At 45.8% G+C, this 10,151-nt stretch overlaps 1 pseudogene; it reads right to left on the reverse strand.

The window, feature by feature from the left end:
- The window catches only part of LOC102833628, a 92,542-nt pseudogene extending 86,278 nt beyond the window's left edge, over positions 1-6,264 (reverse strand).
- Between the last annotated feature and the right edge of the window lie 3,887 nt (positions 6,265-10,151).

Consider the following 10,151-nt stretch of genomic DNA (forward strand, 5'->3'; position numbering starts at 1 on the left):
CTCGGAAACCCTATACAGGGTCACTATGGGTCTGAACTGACTCAACAGCACTTAACAACAACAATGATACTAGGACAAGTGTATTACTGACAGAACTTGTCTGTAGCCATCGACTGATCACAGACTTGTTTAAACATCATTTGGTTTGAAATAAACTTGTACACATATGAGTTATAACCCTAGTAGAGATATTGTTTTACTTATGTAACCTCATGTATAGAAAAAGCAAGAAAAGGCAACTGTAGAGAGATCCAAATTTCTTAGTGGCTACCAAGGTTGGGAGGAGTCCTGGTGGCTCACTGATTAAGTGCTTGGGAAGTCTGAACCTACCAGCTCCACCATGGGTGAAAGATGTGGTAGTCTGCTTCTGTGAAGATTTACAACTTTGGAAATCTCAGGGGGAGGTTCTACCCTGTCCTATTGTTGTTGTTGTGCAGTGCCATTGAGTCAGTTCCAACCCATAGTGATCCTGTATAGGGTTTCTGAGGAGCAGCTGATGAGCTTGAACCGCCGACCTTGCAGTGCAATCGGCTTTGTAGTCTGGTGCATTAACCCACAGCACCACACCAGGACCCTGTCCTATAGGTAGCTATGAATTAGAATTGCTTCTCAGGCAGTGGGTTTTGGTATGGTATTGGGACCTGGAGGGACAGGGGATGTGGGCTTAACAGTGGTGGAAATATCAAGGTGATTAAGGGTAGGGTTGCACAAGTGGTTATTGTAATTGCTGTCAATAAGTTATGTGCCTGCAAAAAGTTGAATTGACAAAATTTGTATGATAGGTATATTCACAACTCCACCACCCACCCTGGAGCTTTGTAGCATCTCAAATTTATCATGGTCCTGGTGTGGTGCTGCAGGTTAATGCACTGGACTTCAAGGTAGGTTTGAACCACAAGATCGGCAGTTCAAGCTCACCAGCCACTCCTTGGAAACCCTATACAAGGTCGCTATGAGCAACTTAACATAGCACTTAACAACAACAAGAAATTTAACACGGAATCTTCCTTCCTTCCTTCCTTCCTTCCCTCTCTCTCACACATTCTGCCTCACTCATTACCATCCACCCTGTTTGGAGGGTGTCCTTCACCCACTCCAGAAGTCATTCCAAAGGACTACTGATTCTGCCTCTAAGACACATCCACACTCTGCCCTTTTTTATATGAATCCACAAGACCATCAGTGTCCTTGCCCTTTACAGGAATTCCTGTATGATTCTCAGTCTACTCATGCCCCCTCTCCACACCACAGTCCAACAGGTCTTTTAAAAGATGAAAAGTAGAACAGAAATACTAAACATGTCATCAGTTCAATTAACTGGGGTGTCCTATATATACAACCATAATCCTAAATCTCCAAACCAAGAAACCAAATCCCATGAGGTTTTGGTTGTGCATAATCAGCCTCAGCAGGTACTCTTTTTAAATTTGGACCATGCTAAATCTGAGATCCTGCAAGATTCCAGGGTGGATGGCATCCCAGCAAAATTGCTCAAGCCATTCTAAATACCCCTCTGCCTCACAGCCACATCCAGCTAATCAGCAAATCCTGCCCCCAATTCAGCCACTCCTGACTCTATAGTGTCCTATGCATCCCGTCACTGTCCTCCACTCCTGCCCTACTGTCCTTCCCAAAGCAGCAGAATGATCCACCTGCCCACTCTCCTGCTCAGAACCTCCAGTGACTTCCATTTCACCAGTCCTCAATATCCCTACTCCCGTCTGCCCCCCAATATCCTCTCAGTTCCAGCTTGCAGCTAGTCCTCAGAAGGGCCTTTGTACTTTCTGTCTGGAGTTTCTGTATGCCTGGAGTTCTCTTCCTCTGCTTAACCTGTTTCATACCCTAAAATGTGTCAATTTTGCTTGTTTGTTTTTCATTCCCCTCTAGGATGTAAGCTATATTCAGGCAGGTTTCTGTTTTAAGCCTTGCTGTATCCCCCAAGACCAGAACAGGGTCAGTCAGGGTCAGTGCTCAGTAAGAGTCTGTCCAATGGATGAGCGAGTGAGTGAGTGTTGGGGTTAAATTAGTTATCTCTTTCCTTTTCCTGCCATTTCTAATGTGCTGGTTTTTGTCTTTCTACCTCATAGCACCTTGCAACAGCAGTTCCAGCTCCACTCCAGCTCCAGCATAGCATCAGCACCCCAGGCAGAAGAGGCCTACCTGGCCATGCCCACACTTCTTCTCGGTCTCACTGGTCGTCAGGAAGTCACATGTCCATCCAAGGCTACAAGGGAGCATGGGAAGTTGGGGAATCACATCCCCTTGACTGGTTTAGATAGTTGAAACTTGGAGCCTGAACTACCCAAAAGCCATTGACCTCTGGATCCTGGAAGTGAATGTGCCTGCAGCCCTGCCTCAGTTTTTCAGGAGGTGCTCAGGGACAAGAGCCACCAGAGAGCTGAACTTGGGAATCATCTATAAGTAGATGATTTAATCACACACTTTGTGGTGTGATTAAAGAAACCTGCTTTAAAAGGCATGAAAGCTCGGCTCAAAGTTATTTGTGCATTTACCAGAAAAAGCATGACATTTATAAGTCCAAGGTTGCTGATTTCTGTCCATGTTCTTCCACCCCAGTTGCAGGCGCTGGGCTGAGGGCTGTAGCTGAGAGAGCTGAGTATTGGCAGGAAGCCCCTATGAAAGCTCATTGCTCCACTGCCCAAGCACTACACCTGTTCTCTATACCATAGGATGAAAAATAAAGCCTTGAGAATATGAAGCCATGTCTGGGGTCTGCACTCTTGTTCCCATACCCTTCCTCCTGGGGACTGAAGTTTAGAACTCCACTTTGGGCAGTGGCTCTTCCATTCATAAGCCTTGACACATCTTCTTTTGTCACAGAAGGCCACACCCTTTTCTTGATGAGCAAATCCAACTCCTATTGTTATTTGTACGAATCCTTGGGGTTTGATAAGAAAATCGTTGCCAACAAGTGGACTCCCTCACATTCTATAAAATCAAGTTGTATTAATACCATTCAAAGAGAAACCACTGGAGAAATGCTTCAATTACAAAAGAAATCTATTTAACATGAAAGAAAACACCACAGAATTATGAAAAGAAATCCATGTAATAATTTTTCCAGACAAGAAAAAATGAATGAAGACACTTCATATAGAGGTGATGCAAGTGTATTTAACTTGTAGGCAGTCCATTGTCAGCATGATTTATGCAATAAACTTAAAGATCACCACCTTGGCCTTGCATCCAAAGACTGACAAATTAATATACACTAATGTTTTCAACTCTGGTAGCATAGTGGTTATGAATCGGGCTGCTAACCTCAAGGTTAGCAGTTCGAAACTACCAGCTGTTCCGCAGGAGAAAGATGAGGCTTTCTGCTCCCGTAAAGATTTAAAGCTTCAGAAACCCTGTGCAGGTTCACTATGAGTCAGAACCAACTCCATGGTACTTAACATCAACAACAAATGTTTTCAGCTAAAATAAAATATTTAAAGTATGTTGTTGTTAGGTGCTATTGAGTGGGTTCCAACTCAGCGTGACCCTAGAACAAAACACTGCCTGATTCTGCACCATCCTCATAATTGTTATTTTTGAGCTCACTGTTGCTGCCACTGTGTCAATCCATCTTATGGGGTCTTCCTCTGTTTCTCTGACCCTACAACTTAAAGCATAATATTGCCATTGAGTCAGTTCTGACCCATAACTACCCTGTATAGGGTTTCCGAGGAGTGGCTGGTGAATTTGAACCGCTGACCTTGTGGTTCAAACCAATTTGCAGTCCAGCACATTAACCTGCAGCGCTACACCAGGACTCCTAAAGTGTAACAAGGAGCACTTGATGAAGTGGCACTGTGGGCTAATGCATCAGACTGCAAAGTTGGTGGTTCAAGCTCACCAGCTAGCTACTCCTTGGAAACCCTATACAAGGTTGCTATGGGTTGATATCAACTTGACGGAACTTAACAACAATGATTACTCATTAAAAAAATATTTTTCTAATTAACCAATGATTACTGGTTCCACTGTCCTGGAAGAAGAAAAATGTTTCATTGTATTTCTTCATTCTGACAAAATGAACATAATGTATAAGTCACCATTTTAACCATTTTAAAGGGTACAATTCAGTGTTGTTAAGTACATTTACAAAACTATGTAACCATCACCACTATCTAGTGCCAAAACTGTTTAACCATCTTATCGTGGGGATGACACACAGGCAGTGTTGCATTCTATTGTGCATAGGGTGGTTATAGGTTGGAAGACTCTAGGGCACCAAACTACAATGACAATCAAGAAACCTGGCATCCATTAACAGTCACTCCCCATGCTCCCCTCCCCAGCCCCTGGCAACCACTTTCCTTCTCCACGACTTTGCCGATTCTGGACATTTCCTATAAATTGGAATCAGGGTAATATGTGGTCTTTAGTGTCTGACTTCTTTTGTGGTGTTTTATGTATCTTAAGAATTACACAGAATTAGGATAGGTGTTTTGAGATCTTTTGTAAATTTCTCAGACAAGGACTCTTGAGCATTGCCAACCTTGCAGACAGCAAAGTTGTGCTGGCCAAGTTGTTGTTTTTATGTGCCACGGAGTCGGTTCCGACTCATAGTGACCCTACACAGGGTTTCCGAGGCTGTAAATCTTTACGGGAGCAGACCGCCTCATCTTTTTCCCGCGGAACCGCTGGTAGTTTCGAACTGCTGATCTTGAGGCTCGCAGCCTGATTCGTAACCACTATGCTACCAGAGCTCTAAACCTGGGAAGGTTCCCAGGACCTGGAGCTCTCTGAACAAGGCCTCCAATCCTTCAGATTCCTGTAGCTCTTCTGGGACCCATCTCCAGGTAACTGATGCAGACCACCTTCTGGGAGAAAGCTTTGGCGTTCCAGGGTCTGAGCAAGAGTGTCTTCTTCACATGATTTCCACTTTACTTGTCCCCAGGAAAATCTGCCCAGCGGGCGGGGCCTCGGGAAATAGATGGTTTCATTCTTGCCATCTTCATATTCTCCAAAACCACTTGAATACACCGGCGAGGAAACCCGCCAGGTGTCAGAGTCCTGGGGTGGACACACAACCACCAGGGTTTCTCTACTCGTTCAAGGCCTCAGACACTCGCGATTGTAAACAGGGTCGGGGGCGGCCCCACACGCAAGATCGCTTTCTTCCTCCCCTCAACCCTCACGTGGTGTGATCTGAGCCCTCCTGACCCGCCAGTGTGTGAGCGGGTTACGCAGTAGCCTTGGACCGATACGCGGCAGCGTGGGGACTCCAGAGAGAGCAGGTAACCCTGGAGACCCTGGAAAACGACGCCTAAACAAGGTTCGGAACTTAATGCCAAAGGTTAAAAAGATATAGTAACAGTTTAAGGGGACACGAAGAAAAGTTTGTTAAGATGAAGTCCATTCTCCTAGCCAATAAACTCAAGCACAGCGCGGCAGACCCACCGACTCCGGTCGCGAAAAGGGAGGGACGTGGAGGGAGGTTGGGGCTCCAGGGCCAAGCGGTTGTCTCTCAGCCATCCTGTTCCCCCGGAGCCGCTCACCTGTCGGGAAGCGGACGTCCGAGGCGATCCCTGCCATTCAGAGGGAGACGCCTGGCAAGTGTCCCAAGACTCCCCTCTCCTCTCTTCCCTGTCCCACTTACCTCTTCCGTACTGGCCTTTTTCGCTTCTTCACGGCGTAGGAGCTCCTGGTGGACAGCATGGTGCCCTCAGGCCGGCCACCTGGCACTCCCAGCCACACGAAAGTGCAGGGAACTGGACGCGGGCGACGCGAGGAAGGTGGAGCAGCGCAGCGCAGATGAAGGTGTGGCTGCTTTTCCCGGAAGGCCGCGGGCTCGGGCTCCAGTCCACTGTCCGGGGGTCCCCAGCCCGGGGTCCCAGAGTCCCTCCTCTTCCGTCCGGACCCGCCCTCAGCGCGTAGCCTCTTTCCAGCTACCTAGCTGGCGCCGTCCCCTGAGCCGACCGGGACACACCGGCAGGCCGGACACCTTGTGAAGGCGGTGTGAGGTCTGCACTTGACCCTTTTGTGACGCAAAGGCGGGCCGGGCTCGGCCGCTAGTGGAGGGTCCAAATCGGGTCTCCAAGCGTAGTCGGGTAACGCAAGTCTGCTAGGATCGCGGGTGTGGGTCTGGCGCCTCTGTGTTCGAATCGGGACTAAAGATCTGGCTGGTTTTAGCCTGAAAGATGGAGTGGGGGTCTCTGTCCAGAAAAATATCGACTTCCTCACCTGTAGGAGTGGGCGACCCTCGCAAGTAGCGTGGCTGACCCCTCGGCGTGTCCTTGGCTTACTGACGACCATCCCCTCCCCAAAGAAGTGGAGAAGTCCTTGTTCCCACTCAAGGTCCCTTCTTCCCATCTGTCTGTCAATGAAAGGCCCAGAGACTTCCTATCTTCACAGCGTCCAGAGGGGAATCCGGCTTCTCTACTGGAAGAGTGGACCCCAGGTGTCGGGAGAGACGCGTCCCAGGGGCACAAATGAGAGAAACGAAGAGACTATTTGAATGTGCCCAGCGATGACATTGAACAGAAAGACCTTGAGGGATTGATGGGGAAGAAAACCATTGCTCCCCTCACTCCAACTCCACACTTAGGAGCAGAGCCGGTTGTCTGCGCAGGACTGGTCTTTCTGCAGAGCTGACTCCAGTCCTGCAAACACCAGCTGAGACTGAACAGGGGAAGCAGACATCACCTTGTCCACTGTGAGTGAAATGCCTAAATCTGTGTCTATAAGCCTCTATCTACACTTCCTTCTGTTGTGTGCGTGTGTGTGCATGTATGTGCGTAAAATGTTTCGAATGTTTTGGAGAATGAGGTATTCTATCAATAACAGAAATACCTCTGGGTCTTTCCACACCCAGGGGTGACAAGTAAGATGCTGCCCTGCAACTTGCGGCTTCCTTGTCTTTCCAGGAGCCTGGCTGGTTTAGGTTACAGCAGCACCTGGTTTTTGGATCTTAAACTACTCACTTTGGCACAGAATTGTAAACCAACAAAATGATTTTATTTTCATTTTGATAAACATTAGTACCAACCCAGTGGGGTCACTAGGATTTCTGTCACCCAGTGTGATAACTCCCTCTCCCATATTAGTCCATACAGAGTCCTTAATAAGGTTGTGTTTTCTTTTAAAATCAATTTTAATCATAGAATAACATAAGGGGGCTTCAAAAAGTTTGTGGAAAAGTTCCATTTTTTTCCTACGAACTTTTGGAAGCCCTCTCATTTGTAATATAGTTGCAAATTGCTTAAATGTAATAGTTTTAGATTATATTAGTACCACCAACAAAATGGCTTTGCAGAATTTTTCTATATTAAATTGCAACATTTTCAGTTACAACATTATTAGTAACTGAGTGGACGCCTCTGTTTTTCTCCTTCCTTCTCTTTAATTACTACTTCATTCTCACAAGTTATTGATATGAGTACACAAATATTGTAATACAACACTAGAAAATTTGATAAAATGAGCACCTATGAAAGAAACCACTAGCAGCAATGAAAGCAACAGTCCAAGCTTATAGAATGTGTACATAAAGCTGCATGATCCCAAACACCATTGTTGTTGCTGTTGCTAAGTCTGTTCTGACTCTAGCGACCCTGTCTAGGATTTCTGAGGAGCAGCTGGTAGGTTTGAACTCCTGACCTTGTGGCCTGCCGTCCAGTGCTGACTCTACAGCACCACATCAGGAGACCAAGCATTGGAATTGGGTAATAATGACAGCTCTGACCAGAGTGCATTAGAAGGTTCAAAATGGAAATTAGCATAGAGTTTTAGCCTTGTAGGTATATTGATACGTGCAAACTGGGCTTACAAGAAATGTTTTTGTATTATAACTAGCCACAGGGATATTTCAATAATAAATTTCTGCTGAAACATTGCAAAAAAAAAATTTTATAGACAGCCATTTTGATGTCACCCTTTCTGACAGTGCCACCTGGCAATGTCCACCACCGCCCTATCTCCCTACTGATGCTTCTGTGACAGACCTGTTGCTGTTGAGTGGATTCTGACTTAACACTGAACCTACAGCCCAGAGCAGAACTGACCCACAGGGTTTCCAAGGTTGTAATCTTGGTGTGGAACTGTCAGGTAATGCAGTAGACTGCTAAATCAGTTTGAACCACAGGGTTGGTGGTTCAAGCTCACCAGCTGCTTCTCGGAAACCCTATACAGGGTCGCTGTGGGTCAGAATGGACTCTATGGCACTTAACAACAGTAACAACAATAACAACAATCTTTAGGGAAACCAACTGCCACATCTTCCTCCCGTGGGTGTGAGTAGCAGATGAGCATTTAACCACTTTGCCACTTTTTGTTAAGTGCCGTCAAGTCGGTTCCGACCCATAGTGACCCTGTACAGGGTTTCCTAGGAGCGTCTGGTGAGCTTGAACCGCCGACCTTGCAGTTCAAACAGATTTGCAGTCTGGCACATTAACCCACAGAGCCACACCAGGTCTCCAAGGGCTCCTTAATGTTTATAAAATGGAAAATAATCAAGTAAACTCCAGTACTGAAATGCATTAATGAATGTAGATTATTCCAAAAACACAATCAGCATCTGAATACATTATATGACCATCAACATCATACTTTATTTTAAAGTTGCATGAAGAGTAGTGGAAGACAAAAACATTGTGCTAAACGATGCAGTAGTATTTCTGAGTTTTGCACATGCCTCCTAGTCATGTCTAGCTGTTATACTATTTGCAGGCAGGTCTTAAATAGAAGGAACCAAATTTTCCTAATGTGTAAGTAAACTGTTAACTATAGTCAGGGGAGTTTGAGGAGTCTGAAGAGGCAGAGATTAGCAAGAAAGAAATGCCCCCTCAGGACCAGCAGTGCCTGTGCTGCCTATCCAAGGCCTAGCAGGAGATGCCCCTAACAAGGTGGGGAAAGTCATGAGCTGATGGAAACTTGCACTCAGTCTCCCAAGGTTCTCCTCTCTCTTTTGCTCCTCCTTCCCCGTCTTCTTCATCAATGACCAGAAGGGATAATGTCAGCACAATCAGCAAAGGCATTTCAGAGTCTTCTCAAAGGAGAATAACTGAAGGTCAAGGCAGAAGCTTAGATTCCAGGTCGTGAATTTGCCAGTAGAACTGTAAGCAAGGGGGCTCCTCCCTGGGCCTTAGTTTCCTCTCCAAATTGAGGGGTGCCAACAAAGTGATATTCAAGTCCTTTAAAACATTTCCTTAAGAACTTATTTTTTGTCTGTATTACTTGAGTTCAAATGTTGTTTCCCAATATCCCTCCAGTTTTGTTGTCACAAACCACATGGTTTCTTTGCATACTCCTTGGAAGCAGATAAGCAAGATAAAGTAAATATCTAACCAAGCCCCTTTCTTTGGACTTTGTAACAAGGAAAAATCTTAGTAATAGTGAATTAGATAGATAAGGGGTGTAGGTTTCTTAAATAAACCGGATGCATGCTTTATCTTAGAATTGGATTATATATCCTTGAGTATAATCCCTTTGGTTGATCTGAAACTAGAGTGCCAACTGTTCATTGAAGACATCAACGACATGGGTCTATCATACTTGGGGGAAAGTGGCCATTTTTTAAGGCTATGTTGGCTTTTTCCTGAGGTCATCAGTGAGGTGATACAAGAGAAAGACAAATTTGGTTTCAATCCAGCAGATCTAAAAGCAGAGCACCATCAACTGGAAAGTCTACTGATATTTACATGATGCCCTCATGTCTGTGGTCAAGAACCAGAGCATCTATGATCAGGCCATCAGGTACCTTGTTGAACTGCAAAGGTGGGATTCTTTTTCCCATGACAAAGTTAGGATGGGGCCACCAAAGTGCAGAATTCTGAAAAGTGGGTTGGGGGTAGCTTGGAGAATCCAATTGGACTCCTGCCCTACCCATCTTTCTCTGCCTGCACTGATGAAAGTTTTCACTTCCGACCCCTTTCCATGACTCACCGTAAATCTCAATGGGGTTGTGGCTTGGGAGCAGAGCAGTGTTCTGAGGAGGGTGGCTCTGCCCTACTGCCCGGTTCTTTGTTCCCATTGGTTGGAAGCAGATAGGATTCCGGGGAAAATGCTACTGATTAATACTCTAGGCACATGAGAGGTAGTAAAAGATCCTTGGCATTAGTTGTTGTTGTTGTTGTCAGGTGCCATCGAGTCGGAACCGACTCATAGCGACCCCATGCACAGCAGAATGAAACAATGTTCGATCC

This window comes from Chrysochloris asiatica, unplaced genomic scaffold (assembly GCF_000296735.1).
Source record: "Chrysochloris asiatica unplaced genomic scaffold, ChrAsi1.0 scaffold00354, whole genome shotgun sequence".
NCBI lineage: Eukaryota > Metazoa > Chordata > Mammalia > Afrosoricida > Chrysochloridae > Chrysochloris > Chrysochloris asiatica.